At 36.8% G+C, this 18,644-nt stretch overlaps 1 pseudogene; it reads right to left on the bottom strand.

The window, feature by feature from the left end:
• Positions 1-1,658: 1,658 nt before the first annotated feature.
• LOC131423590 (cyclin-H-like) lies at positions 1,659-11,738 on the bottom strand (annotated as a pseudogene).
• Positions 11,739-18,644: the final 6,906 nt, after the last annotated feature.

Genomic DNA, 18,644 nt, shown 5'->3' with positions numbered 1-18,644 from the left:
AAATTGAGCCCAGGCATGCTTTATTACTGAGCTACATCTCCAACATTAAACTTGTAATTCTTCTGCCTCAGCCTCCCAAGTACCTTCAATTACGGGTGTGGCCATGGTACCCATCTTTTCCCTTCCTAATTAGTAGTTTTTTCCCTTTTACCGGTTTTTCAATGGACTTCTTATACTCCTAACTTAATGTCATCTTCTACTACTGGAACATCCAAAGTGATAGCTGGTATAAGAAGTGGTCTGAGAATGCAGACAGTAAGATGGCGCTATGATTTGAATGCTTGTATCTCTGCTAAAATCATATGTTGAAATACTAACCTCCAGTGGGGCATGGTGGTACATGCTGGTAATTCCATTATCCCTGAAGTTTGAGGCTGGAGGATCGCAAGTTCAAAGCCAGCTTCAGCAATTTAGCAAAGCCCCCAAACAACTTAGTGAGCCCCTATGTCAAAATAAAAAAAATAAATTTTAAAGGGGCTGGGGATGTGGCTCAAGCGGTATTGCGCTCGCCTGGGATGCACGGGGTGCTGGGTTCGATCCTCAGCATCACATAAAAATAAAATAAAGATGTTGTATCCACCGAAAACTGAAAAAATATAAAATAAATAAATAAATAAATAAATTTTAAAGGATTAGGGCTATAACTCAGCAATAAAACATCCCTGGGTTCAATTCCTGCTACCAGAGAAATAGAGAGAGAGAGAGAGGGGAGGGAACATATAGGCTAACTCCCTGTTTTTTTGCCCTATGTTGCCTCAAGATTCTTCCTACAAGACAAGAAAGCCATAACTAGATGTGGGCCCTTGAATCTCCAGAACTATGAGCTAACTATGAGCTTTTTTCTTTACAAACTAGCCTGCTTAAGTATTTTATTATAGTAACGAAAAACAAACTAATACTGGGATTCATTATGAATAATAAGGCACTCCTAACACTCATAAAATTCCAAGGGTATTACCTCTGTGAAAGGAACAAGAGACAAGACTAAAATAATTTCATATTATAACACAAATACAAATGAACTAAGTTAGAGGGGATTTGGGGGTTAGATCAGAATTGTCCCATTGTCAATGAGGACCTCATCACACTTGATATTCCCTGGCAGAATGTGGCCAACTCAGTTATTAGAATTTTTACAGAAGTGACATGGGAGAATATTCTGAGGCAGAATGCCCTGGCTGAAGCAAAAATTCAAGGCAGTTCCATGTATATATGTGTGTATGTACAATATGGCCACACACAGAATAATGACTTTTCTGTAAGTGACAAACTGCATACACTATAGTGGTCCCATAGACTATAATGAAGCTGAAAAATTCTTATCTTCTAGTAACCATTGCAAAGTAGTAGCACAATGTATTGCTCACATGTTTGTTGGATGCTGCTTTTGAAAAAAAAAAAAAAAACCTATTGCATTGCCAGTCATAAAAGTATACAGCATTTCCAATTATATAAAGTACATAATTTTTTATTTTTGTTTTTTGGTACCAGGGATTGAACCCAGAGGTCCTTAACCACCGAGCCAATCTATTTATTTATTTATTTATTTATTTATTTATTTATATTTTGACACTGGATCTCACTAAATTGCTTAGGGCATTGCTAAATTGCTGAGGCTGGCCTTGAACAACTTGTGATCCTTCTATCTCAGCCTCAAGAGTTCCTGGGATTATAGGTGTGTGTCACCATGCCAGGTATGTGTGTATATATATATATATATATATATATATAAAATTTATCATCAAGTATATAATTTATCATCCAAACTCAGAGACATATGACAGTGAAAGGGGATGCTATGAGACAGGATAATGAAAAAACAGGCAAACTGAAGTAGTCTTGTGCAAACTAGCTGAGTTTCCCTACTCATTATGAGTCCAGTAAATTCCTCATCTCTGTGATCTCAGTGCCTAACACTCAGTGAGTACTTCAACAGTCTAAGTTGAAATTGATTATATTCTGTATACTCTTCTATTGCTTTTTAATTTTTGCCTTCAATCTTGATCACTACTGAAACATAATAGAACCTTTGTATGAATTATAAAGGATGCCTCTTATCTCTGGCAGCAAATTCAAAACTACATGTTGACTGGATGCAGGCTGTATTTCAGGCATTACTTTCCTCTCAAATGGACATTTTATTTTTGTGAGGTGAAAAGATTATTCATTATGTCTCCAACTTTTTTTTTCTTCTTCGTTACTGGGAAATGAATACAGAAGTGCTTTGCCACTGAGTCACATCCCCTGTCCTTTTTATTTTGAGACAGGGTCTCCTTAAGTTGCTTGGGGCCTTACTGAATTTCTGAGGCTGGTTTTGAGGCTTTGAAATTGTGATACTCCTGCCTCAACCTCCGGAGTGGTTGGGGTCACGGGTGTGTGATACTTTGCCCAGCTGCAACTGTTTTTCCTGTATAAAATATTATGTGACATACTGCCATGACCTGCAGCGACCATTAATTCAGAAACTGGCAAGAGGTGATAGGGGATTAAGAAAAGCACACAAACATTAAGAGAGAAAGTTGAATCAGGTGGGAATCCGATCTCTGGTTGAGAATGTGACCCAGAACTGGCTCCGCATGTTTATTGTATAGGTTTTATCATCAAAAGGTTATTTGTCAAAAAGTTTTTGCAAAGCAGATAGGCTTAAAGGTCACAGCATTGACAAGTATTATGGTTATCTTGCTAAGCTCAGAATCCCCTATTCTTGGGAGCTAGTGTCTGAGTTTCAAGGTTAAGACTTATAACTCTGAGTCTTTGCACAGTTTCCAGGGCAGGGTGTCACTATAGCAACTGGGCAATCTTTCTTTCTTTTTTATTAAAGTAATAAAGTTTAATATATTTTGATTTTTTTCAAATTATACTTTTGAATAAAGTGCCAGATATGGTTTCTACTTCTGCTAATTAGTTAGCACTGACATATTGACTTCAAATAGTTAGAATCTACCAGGTCATCATCAGTCCACTCTTCTTCCTCATTTTTGGGTTTCTTTGATACCTAATTATCATCGTCATAGCCTTTCCTCTTCTTTGTAATTACATTAAGTGCAAACTCTGCAGAATGACATCGTTCTAATTTCTGTTTTAGAATGGCAACTTCTTCAGATCTGGGTGATTGATACTTTTTCACTTTCTCATGATTTTCATTATATAGTAACTGTGACAAGCAAGTTCTATTCTCTCAGCATTAGACTCTCTGATAAATACCTTTTCATAGCAATCCCTTAGCAATTATCTAGTGGAAGCACTAGATAATATGACAGTCAAGGCAATTTGAGAAGGTATGTATAAAAGATAAACATTAGTCAGTGCAATTTTACTAAGAAAGTCATCAGCTGTTTTCCTCAAAATCTTTGGATTCTCCAACATGGGATAGTGGGTCTTTATATCAATGAGGAAGCACTCAAACTGTCTATAATGATTGTGGACAATAAGATGAAAATTAAGCTGTTTTATAAGGAGTAGCTCCTATTCCAAAATCTGTTCCAGTGCCTTCTCCTGTCCAAGAGGATTCTCTAGAAGGTTTCCAACAAACTGAGGACTAGACACATTGAATTCATCTACTTTACAAGCCCAAAATGAACAAGTAAGCAATATTATCCATGGGTGACATTCCATTACAGAGTTATTGATAAAACTTGAATGCTTGAAATACATGCAAGTTGTACCCACAACAGACCATGGCATTGCTGGCTTAAACACTGAACAGAATTCTAGTAATCTTTTTCATAGTATTTGCAGAGCGTCCTTTCTCCATGAGGCTCAAGAAAGACTGGATCATTTGGAAAAACTTCCCCTTTGCCACCACTTTGCATTTGAATTTGTGATCAGTGTTGGCCTGCAGATGGGCCAGCTGCTCCTCAGTGGCAAAAGTCCAATGTCTCTCTTGGCTGCTGTTGTGGTATATCAGAGCATCCAGGTCCAGGCCCAGAAAGCTTGGACAAAAAAAAAAAAAAAAAGCCAGGCATGGTGACACACACCTGTAAACCCAGCAGGAGGCTGAGGCAGGTGAATCACAGTTCAAAGCCAGCCTTAGCAATTTATCAGGTGCTAAGCAACTCAGTGAGACCCTGTCTCCAAATAAAATACAAAATAGGGCTGAGGATGTGGCTCAATGATGGAATGCCCCTGAGTTTAATCCCTGGTGCCCCCCAAAAGATTACAGCAGATGTTACTCCACCAGGATACAGAAGCAACTGGGCAATCTTAACCTATACTTTTGCACAGGGTTTCCCAGCACAAGCTACGCACCATAACCATGAGGCAATCAAAAACCTTGATTCATGTCACTGCACCCTACAGCATACTTTGTGGTGGGACTGCAAATTGGTGCAATTGCTCTGGAAAGAAGTATGGAGTATCCTCAGAAAACTTGGAAAGGAACCACCATTTGACCCAGTTGTCCCACTCTTTGGTATACACCCAAAGGACTTAAAATTAGCATACTACAGTGATGTGGCCACACCAATGTTTACAGAAGCTCAATTCACAAGAGCTAAGCTATGGAACCAGCCTAAGGTGCCCTTCAACAGATGAATGGATAAAGAATATGTGAAATAAGCCAATCCCCCAAAACAAAGGGCGGGGGTAGGGATAATAGAGGTACTTTAGATTAGAGAATGGAGAATGAAGGGAAGGGTGTGGGGATGGGAATAAGAAAGACAGTAGAATGAATTGGACATTAATTTCCTAGGTTCATATATGACTACATGATCAGTGTAACTCCACATCTTTTACAATCACAATAATGGGGAGTTATACTCCATGTATGTATAATATGTCAAAATACATTCTGCTGTCATGTATAACTAAAAAGAACAAATAAAAAAATGGTTGTGGAAACACTTCACTAAAATATCAGATACAATTGGAAATCTGAATGAGAAAAGATGCAAAGTGTATTAGAAGTAAGAGGAGTTAAGGATAAAATATCTGGATTTATGCAGAATGATTGTAAGAGTGCTCTGAAAATTTATTGGTGAATAATACATTTGCTTACACATAGAAACAGTGAAGTATTTCACAAGTAGAACATGGGGTTATAAATTTACTTGGGGAAGGGGCTGTGGGCGTAGCTCAGTGGTAGAGTGTTTGCCTACCGTGTGTGAGGCACTGGGTTCGTTCCTCAGTACCACATAAAGATAAATCAATCTATCAATCAATCAAAGTTATTGTGGGCTGGGGATGTGGCTCAAGTGGTAGCGCGCTCGCCTGGCATGTGTGCGGCCCAGGTTTGATCCTCAACACCACATACAAACAAAGATGTTGTGTCCGCCAAAAACTAAAAAATAAATATTAAAATTTTTTTTCTCTCTCTCTAAAAAAATTATTAAAAAATAAATAAAAGATATTGTTTCCATCTACATCTAAAAAATTTTTTAAAAAAATATTATTTGGGGAAAATATTATCAATTTAAGAAAAGAAAAAACCCACATTCTTACCATTTAGGAATGGGCTACAATAATCATATCATGTATAAATATGTCCATTTTGATTTAAGAAATCTATTTTCACAAGCATTCAGTTTTTTGATTGGTTGCTACTTTTTCAGTGTTTTTGTAGCATAGGATACACCTAAATATTGAAGAAAAATATTTTAAAAATAAAAAACTAGCCATTAGGCACTTAAAAACAAGACAACTTCAGAATTCTTATTAAGACTGCTTTTCCTTTTGTGGACTTTATGTTCCCTACTTCTCTAGGATCACTTTCTACCTCTCAAACACCAAATACAGTATATTTATAAATGTCCTCCATTTTTAGTAATTTAAAACACAATTTTAAAAAGGAACTCAATTAAAATCCTAAATTTCATCAGATTTAAAAATAAAAATAATTAAAATTTCCAGTTAAAAATACAGCCTATGTCTCATCTCTCTTCTTTCTATCTCTAGTTCTTAGAAACACATGGTTATCAGCTATTTAAAGTTGTTTCTTTTGCTAGAAAGTTCCATATTTCTTAGTGCCATATATTGACAACTATTTCTTCATTTACATGTTTTGGATCTTATTGCTTGACTTTTAGTTAAGAGATGGTAGGATTTTTATTAGGCTGTCTCACCTTCAAGTAATCCAAATTCCACCTGGCTTAAGAAATAAGAACTGCACAATTAAAAGCAGTTTATGAGAAGCTTATAGACAGCTTTATCCAGCAGCTCTGGTTGCATTTCTCTATGGTTCCCTCACTTCTCTTTTCCTCTGTGTCATTTCTTCATGCTTAGATTGCTTATCTTGTGGGGGCAAAAGAAGTGTGACTGTTCTTGGTTTCACAATGTCACACTCAATGCCAGAGAGGGAAAAAGGATCCACTGTCTGATCTTTCACATTCAAATAAATTTCTTTTTTCTGAATTCCTAAACAAGCCTCTCATTTTTTGTTGTTGTTGTTTTGTTGTACTCCAAACTGGGTCATATGCCCATTCCTTAACCTCTGCTATGGCATAGGAAATGTCATAAATTTATTAGACTGATGGGGAGATTGGGATTACCTGATTAATTTAGGTTAATCAGGCTGATCTCTAAAAGAGGAACTATATGATCACTATGGTATGGGAGAAGGGATGATACAGGATCAATAATGCCCCCTTCTACAGTAGGCATGTTGTACTCATGCTATTTCCACTCTTACCACTCTGATAGTTATGTCTATATGAGATTCATAAGGCACAGTGACTTTATGTTCTGTCTGTAAATTTTGTGCTTCACTTGTAATATTGTTTCTTTTAAAAAATGCTGAAAGATTTATTTTTAACATATCTTTAACTTTTTTTTGGGGGGGGGTACTGGGGATTAAACTCAGGGACACTCTATCACTGAGCTACATCCCCAACCCTTTTTATTTTTTTATTTTGAGACAGGATCTTGCTAAGTTGCTTAGGGCCTCAATTAGTTGTGGAGGCTTGGCCTCAAACTTTAAATCCTCCTGCCTTAGTCTTCTGAGTTGCTGGGATTATAGGCATGCTCCATCATGCCCAGACATATCTTTAGCTTTTTCAGATGTGTTATCATATCAGGTTATCAGGGAGCTTACCTACAAGTAAGGGAAAAGACAACAAACAAGTAAACAACAAAGTGAGGTAATTGTAAATCATCATCATTAATAAGAAGGAAATAAACAGTAACTAGAAAAAGTGAAGGACGAAGGCCATCTAAGGAAGTGATACCTGATCCCAGACCTGAAGGGGTCTTGTCACAAGAGCCCCACATGGGAAGATCTGAGAGAAGCATTCCAGGCACTGAAAGAATCATAGGGAAAGCCTGGGAAAGGAAAAGAATTCAGCAGGATTGAGGACAGAAAGGAAGGAAAGGAAGCCAATTGGCTGGAACATAATGAGCAGGGGAGACTGATAGGGGAGAGGACTTTGGAGAGACAGACTAAAGTGAGATCATGCAGGCCCTTGTTAGATTCAATGGAAAGGAGGTTGAATTTTTCTGAAAGAGTGTTAAGCAGTGAAGCAATATGATCTGTTTTGTATTTGTAAAAAGCCTCTTTAGTTTCTATGACGAGAGTAGTTGGTTAGAGACAGGGCAAACATGGAAGTGTGAAAATCAGGCAGGATACTATTACCATGTTCTTTCTCATAGCAGGTCTACCAGATTGTACACTTTATTCTATAAAGATAGGTTTTTGTTACATTGCTGTTATTTTGTTTTTGTTTTTAGTACTAGGGTATGAAACTAGGGGTATTCTTCCACTGAGCTATATCCCCAGTTCTTCTTTGCCTTTGAGACAGGGTCTCACTAAATTGCCCAGGTTGGCCTTCAGGTTTGAATCCTCCTGCCTCAGCCTTTTAAGTCTCTGGGATTACAGGGTTGCACCACCAGGCCTGGCTTAAAGGTAGATTTTTAAAAAGATGTTTGAACAGTTTTCAAAATGTATAACAAGCTTATTTTATCAATGTATATATTATCATTTAAAATTAGATATTAATTTATCTATGAAGACCTGTATGTTCTCAAACTTGCACAAAGGTAACTGCATATATTAGCTTCCCTTCAAAAGTGTCTTCCTTGTCTAATAATTTTTGATATATTCATGAATCATGTAGGTTCACCTCCCATATCCTCTGGAAGTATGGTTACTGACATAATCAAAACAATAGTTGTACACAAGTTTTACTTATATATCTCTAATAAAAGTAGCATTATCTAGTAAGAGGGAAAGAAAACAAGTGACCCATGAGAACAAATATTAAGAAATCATAAAATCAAATTGATTTAAAATTTTTTTTAAAAAATAAAACATTCATGCCTAATCATATCTATTATATTAAATACCCAAATACAAATTTCAGGTTTTAATTTTAAAAATTAAGATCTACAGAGAACCTGAGACAAAAAGAAATACAGAGTTAGGTGCAGTGGTGCATGCCTGTAACCCTGGTAACTCAGGAGGCTCAGGAGGCTGAGGCAGAAGGATCGTGGGTTCAAAGCAAGCTTCAGAAAAAGTGAGGCACTAAGCAAATCAGTGAGACCCTGTCTCTAAATAAAATACAAAATAGAACTAGGGGCCAGGGATATGGCTCAGGGTCTGGTGCCCCTGAGTTAAAAAAACAAAACAGGGGATTCTCTCACCAAATGTGCCTTCTTACTTCAAAATAGTATTAATACAAAATTCATAAAAAATACCAAAATAAAAGTTGAAAGTAACAATAAACAGGTGAGTGTTCACTCAACCAATAACCAACTCTACTTCTCACTTGCTATTCTCCAGATATATCAGTTCTTTATACATGAGAAGCCCCCTCCTAATAGGGTCTTTTCACCCATTCTCCTTTCTGCACTGTTTCTTCTTCCAGTAGGTTCTATCTCACCATTCAAGAAACAGCTCAAAGAAGACTTCACTGATTGTCCTACTATTCTTTCCATTTGAATGTTTATTTTTATTCTCTCTGATATTACCCTTTTACTAAACCCATCCCACATTGTAATCATATTTCCTTATTCATCTGTCTCTGTTCTCCCTATCCTTCAAACCAAAATGTAAACTCCAAATGAGAAAAATCCTTGTACCTCTTAACATTGTTTTCCTACTTCCTAGCCTGTGAACAGGCATATACAGAACATTCAGAACATAGTTAAATACATAACTGTAATCTGTGATTTAAATAGGTGAACTAGAGCATATTATGTGTCTAGCAGGAATGGGATAGTATGTAATAGGCCCCTGAAATTTTATAAGACATGAATTAATTGAACCACTTTCCACTAATTACTAGCAAATCTTGCTACATTTGATTTGGATTCCCTTTTATAGTCTTCAGGGCCAACCCTGAGAAGGGACACTAAGTTTCTTTCCTTCTGTTTGGTGAAGATTCCTTTGTATTGGACAATGGGAAGTTTCTGAAGAGTTGAGATTGTCTGTGGTCTGGGTCTATTGCAGACTTTGAAGTTTTTAGCATGCAACTGCACTATCCTAGAGGATGGCTTGCCAATTTTTTCTTAGGGAGATAACTTTTATATTTAGCTAAAGCTGAAGAACTTGATGGGTGAGGTTTTTCCTTAAGTTGTAAATTTTTCTGGACTTCTATTTCTTAGCAACAGCTATTAGTCTTCCTTTACATTGTTCTCTGTTTTAGCTTCAAAGCAAACAAAAACATAAATTTGATTGTGGAAGCTTGTCCTTTAGTAATATCTTTTTACACACAGTGTATTCCAGTCCTAGTGGCTATTGATAGATAACATATAAGGAAGGTATCATCATATTTCTGTGATGCATGGAAAGGAATAGGCAATAGAAAATATTTTAGAGAACTGAAGAATTGGAATTCTTTAATATCTTTTGCTCTTTCTTGAGAGTACTGTTCCTGTTGTTAAGATTTCACTTTCTGGCATTTTGTGTAAAAATTTCCATGTTAGAAACAACGTGGCAAAAAGTTATGTTGCAATTCAACATGCCCCTTGAGCGATTTCTTAGTCCGGTCTTAAATTCTCAGGCCCTGGGCTATAGGCAGAAATAGTATCCAATAATTCAAATTGATCAAATTTGGAGCGAATTTCCAAATTCGCTCCATTCTTATTTCATCTGGAAACCTTATTTAAAATTCCCCCCTTTCCAATGTACTTTTCAAAACTCCATATACAGAAATCCACACATACACTTGACATTTTAAATTCTTGGTTATCAAGTTCCCTAATGTTCTACTCAGTGACTGTATTATCTGGGTTTCAAAACATTATTGGAGATAGCCTAAATAAAAGATTCATATCTATATAATGCAAACTAAGTTCTCATCTTATAGTGGGAAGTCAATGTTACCCACTAACTCACCTTGATTTTTGCCAGTTTTAATTTCTCTCTGGTTCGTATTTGTAACCAGACTCAGAGTCAAACTGGGACAGGACTCTCTCAGTTGGAATTGGTTGAAATCCACTCAAGATGGCTTAAGTTAAGCAAAAACATGAAATTTCAAAAGGATAAATGATGAGTGAGCAGACCCAAGGAATTAGGATCAGGAATTGGAAAGTCATTAGGAACTTATGCAACTAATAGAACTGGGTCTGATATGTCAGCACGTCTTCATGAAAGCATGGGCTCAGGAGTCAAACCGCCTAGGTTTTATTTAGCATTTTATTTAAGTGTTTGGTGGTGGTGGGGGCATGTACTACAAATTGAACCCAGGACCTTGTACATGCTAAGCAAGTGCTCTATTACTGAGCTACATCCCAAGTTTATTCAGCTTCTGCATCTACTTTACCTGTAAAGTAGGGATAACTATCAATTTTAGAGTTATTAACATTTACAACCCTGAGTGACACAGTAAGCAATGTGAAATTATTCTTGTCCTTCAAAAAAACTCCTGGATTTTCCACATGATGCTTGCTACCAAAAGTTAGGCAGCCCTGGCCTAACTTTACATCTTTTTAGTTCAAATGATAAGTAGCCTGACAAACTTCTTTCAATTCAAAATTTAAATTCTCATGAAAACCTGATTGTTCCAGTTAGGGTTCAGTTGTCTATCTGGCTGAAGTCAGAGGTGGTATGTCACCTAATACATATCTATATCAATATCTAATTACTAGCTGCTGAGGCCACCCCTGCACATGTGTGGGCATTTCTCAGTGGTGGTAGACCATGAATCAAGGCCAAACAAAGAACAGAGTTTTCTATATTTCTCTTAAATCACTAAACTTTTCTTCTATGGTCACAAAAAGTAGGCAAATAAGTGACTTACTGAATGCATTCATATAACTAATTATGGATGAAGCTGTGATTCAAAACTAAGTCTGACTCTAAATCCAATATGCACTTTTTTTAAACCTTCATTTTATTTGTTTTTATTTTTATGTGGTGCCGGGAATCGAATCCACTGCCTCACACATGCTAGGCAAGTGCTGTACCACCGAGCCACAACCCTGTCCCCCCATATGTATTTTTAACAAAATGCGTTCAGTTGTTTGTTTTTTGAGCAATATCAGGTAGCTGACCCTGTATTTAACCAATTATTTGACAAAAGACCTCAAGAGGTTAAAAATTGGCTTTCCTGTTTCATTCTCACCTTTAAGGATCAGGGTGAAACAAATCTACAATAAAGTTTACCAAGTTTAAATGGTCAGCTTGATGATTTTTATGTGTGTATGTCCACAAGTGTATGTGTATAGTAAAGATTGAACCCAGAAGGTCTATACCACTGAGCCACACCCTAGTCATTTTAATTTTGAGAAAGTTTTCCAGATCAGTCTTAAAGTTGAAATCTTCTTGCCTTAGCCTCCTAGTCACTGGAATTACAGGTGTATGCCATTGCGCCTGACATTGATGTATTTTTTCATAATAGACACCAATGTACAAACCACCAAGACCAATATAACAGAAAATTTTTATTTCTTCAGAAGGCTCCCTGTGTCCCTAATAAGTTCATACCAACCACAGAGAACTATTATCATGACTTCTATCATCACAAATTATTTTTGCCTATTCTTGAATTTAATACAAATGGAATTGTGCAATGTAAATTTTTATTTCTTTTGCACCAGAGATTGCACCCAGGGGCGCTCTCTCTCTCAGCTACATTCCCATCTCTTTTGAGACAGGGTCGTGCTAAGTTGCTGAGGGCCTCACAAAATTGCTGCAGCTGGCCTTGAATTTGCAATCCATTTCTGCTTCATCCTTCCAAGTCCCTAGGATTACAGGAGTGCACCAGTGCACCTGCCATTTTTGGGGGGTGGTGTATTGGGGATTAAACCCAGGGATGTGAATTCTTTTGTGTCTATATCACTCAACACAATGACTGTGAGATACACCCATGTTATTCACATAGCAGCTTCTTCTTAATTGGTGAGTAGTATTCTGTGTGTGTGTGTGTATGTGTGTGTGTGTGTACATAATATATATGTATATATATATATATATACATATAATCCCCATATATATTTTATGTGTATATCAAAGTCTTCGCTTTGTTCCAGTTTGGGGCTATAATGAATCAAACTGCTAAATATTATTATACAAGACTTTTAGTAGACATAAGCATTCATTTCAATGGGTATATACTTACAAGTGAAATTGTTGAATTATAAGGTTGGCATTACATTCAGCTGCAATACAATGGCTACTGCCTATTAATTTCCAAAGTCATTGCAACAAATTTACAGCAATAAGATTTTTAGTTGCACTATAAATTTTTGACAAGGAAAATAACATTGTAACCAGCCTATTATGCTATTTACATTTCTTAGTTCTGCACAATGTATTTTGAAACTTTTTGCTGCCCGTTATAAGCACTGATAACAAGGTTGTGAGGTAGCATAGATTCATATTCATTAGTACCCTTATCAAACAAGCTCCCCTCCCATTAAGAGTTCACTAAAAATACAATCTGGCTTTCCATTTTTCACAGGAAAACATCTCAACAGGGACACTACCATCATTTTGGATCAGATGATTCTTTGTTGAGGTCAGGAGGAAGTTGCCTGGTGCATTGGTAGGATCTCCAGCAAATAAGTAATACCAACTTCCTCAAACTCAAGGAAACTAATGTTTCCAGATTTTGCTAAACATTCCATGTGGGGCAAAGTCCCCCTCCAACTGCCACTAAGTACCACTGCTTTATAAATGTACTGGCCTCTTCACACTGCTAAATAAAATGTTATGAGTCAATGCAGGGTTGATAGGATGATGGCAACTTTTTCAACAATAATGTACATCAGAATCACCTTGGGGAGCTTTTAAAGAATGCATATGCCAAGGCTCCACCTCAAAAAAAAAAAAAAGGAATAGGATCTCTTGAGGTTCAGCTTCAGCATTTTATTGTACATCTTCTCAGGTAATTCTAGATTTTGGCACTTTTAAACACTTTAAAAAAAATATTCCTAGGAAGAGGAATATATGCTTTAAAATAGATTTATACCAATGGAATTTTCAAGCATTAGTAGAGAATGAGGCATATAAATGGTGTACTAGCAGGATCTCAGAAAATCTCAAATTAAGTCGATGAAGTGATTACCCAGAGCCCACAACTATGAACAATGTTATTGTTCAGTTCCTGATTAAAAAAATAGAAAAGGCATTTTTCTAATTGGACTTAACTACTGTTTACTTTTCTGAATGATTAATGTGTACCAATCCTTCCAGCTAATTTTTATACCCAACTCTTTTCTCATATATTAAACCACTCTCAAAATAATATTTCCCATTGTCTTTGAAACACGTTAAGTCTTTCACCAAAGCAGATAAAAATCATCAAATCTCTCAAAAATCAATTAAAAAAATCCTCCTCCCTCCTCCCATTAAAGGGTCTTGAGTGATATCTAGACCAATTCCATTTTTTTATTTTCTTTCCTTTTTTAGAGAAAAGTAACAGAATTTATTAGAATAACAGAAAGAAAGTAGAGCTCCCAAAGGGCTAGGGGTAGGGGTCCCAAGAGAGAGATAGCAGGAGTGGCTATTGTCTAGGGGTATATACAGATCTATAAGGGCACTATTCCCCTACCCAATCCTGGGTAAGGCACAAGCTCTTCATTTATTCTTTGTTCTAGTCAGGCTACTGTGCCTTTTTGGCAGGGGGTCTGGGTATCAGGCAGTTTCACTATCAGGTTTTTTTTTTTTTTTTTTTTAACTCTTTCTGTGCTTACATAGGAGTTGGCCTGAACTTGATGAAGTCAGGCTTGTATCCATAGTTTCTCAGCACCACTACACAGAGGTCTGACCTTGAAGGAGCCCCCAAGTCTCCTCCATTTTAATTCTTTCTCCTGCCTCATTTCCACCTCTGATGAGCTACCTTAACTACTATTAGTGGGTGATGACCACTCTATCTTCTTTAAGCTGGCTGGAGGGTGCACAGAGGGGAATAGCAGTCAGAATCCCTCTACAGAGGTTTATCTACTGAGCCCGTGTAGAAGTCAGATGGAATTTCCATGGCAGGTTGTATTTTTATGACCATCTGAAACTTCATGGATTCTGTGGGCATCTCATGCATCAGGGCAGCCCAGAGGTCTATGGTAGTAGTTCACAGGTAACTGAATGTTTTTGTAAACAATTAGCACAAAAACAAAATCATTATTATAGCCAGACCTCAAAGACAGTAACTTATTAGAGCTGAAGGTATGATCTGACATGCCATTGATTTGTGAGTGGAGGTAATTTTAAGGCTTTAGAAACGTTAGTAAAATTTGTTAGACATATCCACAACATTTAGTTTCTATAATGGCAAAGGTGTCTCCTTGAGTTGTGAACTGCCATTTACTCTGTAAAACAGCTTCTTATTACTGTTACCTGTGTCAGTAGGATTCCTTTAGCTGTGTCACTCAGGACTGTCTTGGTAAAATATGTAGGGCTTTTATGTGGCCCATTACATCTTTTAGACCAATTCGAGGGATAAATATCAGGGCTAGAGAATCATATCTGTGAGAAACAAATTGAGCTTACCTATGTAGGATATTAGGAAAATCTGTAGGTCTCAAATTGACTCAGAACAAACTTGTGACTCTGGCAGCATCTTCTGAGGTAGTTATCAGGCACTCCTGTATAAGAACCCTTTCTTTAAATTTTTTTTTTTTTTTTTTAGTTATAGATAGACACAATACCTTTATTTTGTTTATGTTTTTAATGTGGTGCTGAGGATTGAACCCAGTGCATCACACATGCTAGGCAAGCACACTACATTTTTACACTAGGCAAGCACACAAATTTTTAAGAGAATGTCATCATTCAGCTGCAAATGAACCACATCCTCAGGCCCCAAACCCTTTATTTACAGCCTCCCACTTTTAATTATTTTGGGGGGGACTGACACAAATGTATATCTCAAGTTACATTAAAAGAACAGTTGTCTTTTCTTTAAAATGTCCATGTATGACTATGTTTTGGTTATACTCTCCTACTGGGTGTTTAAGATTAAGTTGGTAAAACATTCACCTTGTACCTATCTACTGTTAATAGTCAGCTGAGATTCCTTAGGGATTACTTTTGGGAACTTATGAGAAGCCTTTTGACTCCTTTAGTTTTTTCCTACTATATGTGCCATCTACCAGATTGGTCAGGGTCTTGCTGACCACATTTGGCTTCCCTTGGAACCATCAGAGACATTTCACTCTTCAGTAATCCTCTTTGTAAAATGTGCATTCCTTGACTCCTTTCCTGGGAGGCCAGGTGACTTACTGGAGTTGCAGGGTCCTTAGAGAAGTCCTGTCATTCCCTGAATTTTGGCTAATCTTAAAGGGCAAGGGCCAAAATATGGGCCATTTTTTTCTTTAGCCCTTTTACTTTCTTTTGTTTCCAAGTTTTGGTTTTAAACATCCAGTAAAACTTAAAACATCCAGGCAAGTTTTACTGGTCTTAAAGTAAAAGTGCTGGGTTTTTAACTTCAATGTCTATAATTTTATTGTCATTCCTTCCATTTAATTGGGGTCAGTGTTAGTTCTGAAAGTCAGCCTTATGTCCTATCATAGGTGATAGCTTGTTGTCGCAGATTAACTCAGGGTGTTTTCTTAGAAGCAGTACTTTTGGAAAACACTAACAGGTAACAATTTTATAATTATTGCTTCCCACTCTATATGAACATCAGTTAACATAATACAATATTAAATATTACCTCCATCTGAAACATAAATCAAACAAAACTTAAGAGAGCTCCACATGAATTCCATTCTTTCATCATTTATCACATACCATTCAAATTGGGCTTCTTTCCTTTTTACTCCAACAAAATAGTTCTTGCTGTCACTTATGACCATCATGTTGTCAAATCCAGTGGCTATTTTTTACTTATTTCACATGACTTCTCAATGTCATTTGACACTGTCTACCACTACTTTGAAGCACTTATTGTCTTGTCAGGAACGCAATACTATCCCCACCCCACACTTTATTTTTGATACCAGGGATTGAACCCAGCTGCAGTTAACCACTGAGCACCATCCCTAGCCCTTTCATTTTTACATTTGTATTTAGAGATGGGGTCTCACCAAGTTGCCTAGGGCCTTGCTAAGTTACTAAGGCTGGCTTTGAACTCATGATCCTCCTGCCTCAGTATCCCTAACCACTGGGATTATAAGCATGTGCTACTCTGCCTAGCTTCATAATATCCTTTTGAATACTGCTTCTTATATGGCTTTTCTTCTTCTACCTAGCCCAAATGGAATTGAACTTCTTCACTGCACATCCCTAACCTGTATCCAAAATATAATTCATGTATACTCAAGATTTTAATTTCCCCCTACAAACTTAACAGCTTTTATTTTCAATCTAGATCCCACGTCTCAGATCTGCATTTCTACATAAAAGCCTCACACAAGAAACTTATAAACCAAATGATTGTCCCACCTACCCTTCTCCAAATACATTTTTAAGAGAATGTCATCATTCAGCTGCAAATGTACAACTTTCCATTTCCTCCAACACAAAGTCCAATCCTAACAAGTCTCAGTCTATTTTCCTATCAAATCTACTTCACTCTACCCTCCATTATATTACCCTGGTCCAACAACATGTCATTCTAACCTCTTTTATCTCCTAATTTAGACTATTCTACCTACTGTAATACACCTCTATATTCTTTTGAGGTTTACAGGTTGAGTAAATTCTGCAATTCGCCAATCCCATCAAGTCATGGCCTGGTTTAAAATCCTTCAGTGGTTTTTCAGTCTTGAAGAATGTACTTCTTTACCTAGCCTTTAGGTCCTGACTGGTCTAGCCTCTCATTTGTTGCTGTTTGCACCAGCACTACCATGCTTCTTCTATCCCCTCATAGATAGGGTAACCATGTAATTTGCTGCTCAAACACTTCTTAAAGACATTTACAGGACATCTCTTATGTGAATAAGGACTGTTCTTTTTTCCCTTTGGTGATACTGGGGATTGAACCCAGGGGTGCTTTATTGCTTTTTTTCTTTTTGGTTTTTGAGACAGGGTCTCTCACAAAGTTGCCTTGGCTGGCTTCTAACTTGCAATCCTCTTGCCTCACTCTCCTGAGTAGTTTTTATAGTAGATTATAGGCATGTGCCTTGTTACTAGCAATATCACCTATTCTTGGCAAACTGGGAAGTGAATGACATGATTTTTCTGGCCCCAGAATTTATGTCATTTTTTCTTTAACTCAGAATTTCAGTTCTCTTCTTTGTTTAATTCTTCAGTTCTCAGATCATGTCATTTCCTTAGGCAAGACTTTCCTGACTAGTATTTTTTACTATGGATTCACAGCAATACATGTCTCTTCATACTATTTTTCTCAGTTATGATTCTGCAGTGCGATTGCTTCCTATACTAGACTTTAACTCTGAAAATGTCTGTTTTTGTTCTATTATAATCCCCCAACTCCTAGCACAATGTCTGATGTGTAATAAATTCTTAATATTTATGAATGGATGTCAATATAATGCACTGGGGACACAAAGTCTCTCTGCTCAAGGATCTCACTGTAGTATGGAAACAAATGCTGTATTACATATAATGATATGCCACACTGACAGAATGCTCAACTCCATATCCTAAAATGGAGGTCAGAGAGCTACCTGACAAGTCTTATGGAGTGTCAGTACAATTTTGTTAGGCTACTCTACACTTCTTGACCATTTCCTTAAATGTACAAAAGACTAATCCAAAAGATAGATGGGTTATTATATCCGCTTATGATGAGAGATATCTTTTCAATGACCCAGAGACATGTGTGTTTAGAGTGTCAAGTGTCACCTAGAAATGATGAGGCAATGATGAGGTCAGACTGTGAAAGGCTAAATATTAAAATTTTATGTACATATGATATTCAGATGCATCTGTTCAGATATATGTATGTTTATTTATATATAAGCAGGAGAGTGATTTTATAAGACTTTCAAATTTGAAGAGAACCTAAGGGGGAGTTGAAAGGAAAGACGTAGAGAAAATAAGGGCCTAAACTAAAACACAGTGGGGCAAGGATTAAGAGCAAAGTATAAACACAACATTTATGAGATAAAATGGACAGTATTTAGACTGCAGTATAAAAAAAGGTGAACGGGAGTGATAACAGCTAAAAGTACAGTTTGATATTTAGAGAACAGTCATTTAAACATTCTTTTTCTTATTTTCTGTGTATCCAATTTTGCAAGTAGAAGTAAAAATTTTTGTACTCACCCAGTCTATCAGATTTTATACAGACTTGCTCTTGGTTTCATCTTGAAGAACCTTCCACTTGAAATTTTATTGTGATTTGAAAATTTATCAGCCAAGAGTG

Source organism: Marmota monax, unplaced genomic scaffold (assembly GCF_021218885.2).
Source record: "Marmota monax isolate L192 unplaced genomic scaffold, Marmota_monax_Labrador192_F-V1.1 WCK01_AAM20220418_F8-fsc00018, whole genome shotgun sequence".
In the NCBI taxonomy this organism is placed as follows: Eukaryota; Metazoa; Chordata; class Mammalia; order Rodentia; family Sciuridae; genus Marmota; species Marmota monax.
Note: the sequence above shows the minus strand (reverse complement) of the source record. Positions and strands in the feature narration are given on the sequence as shown.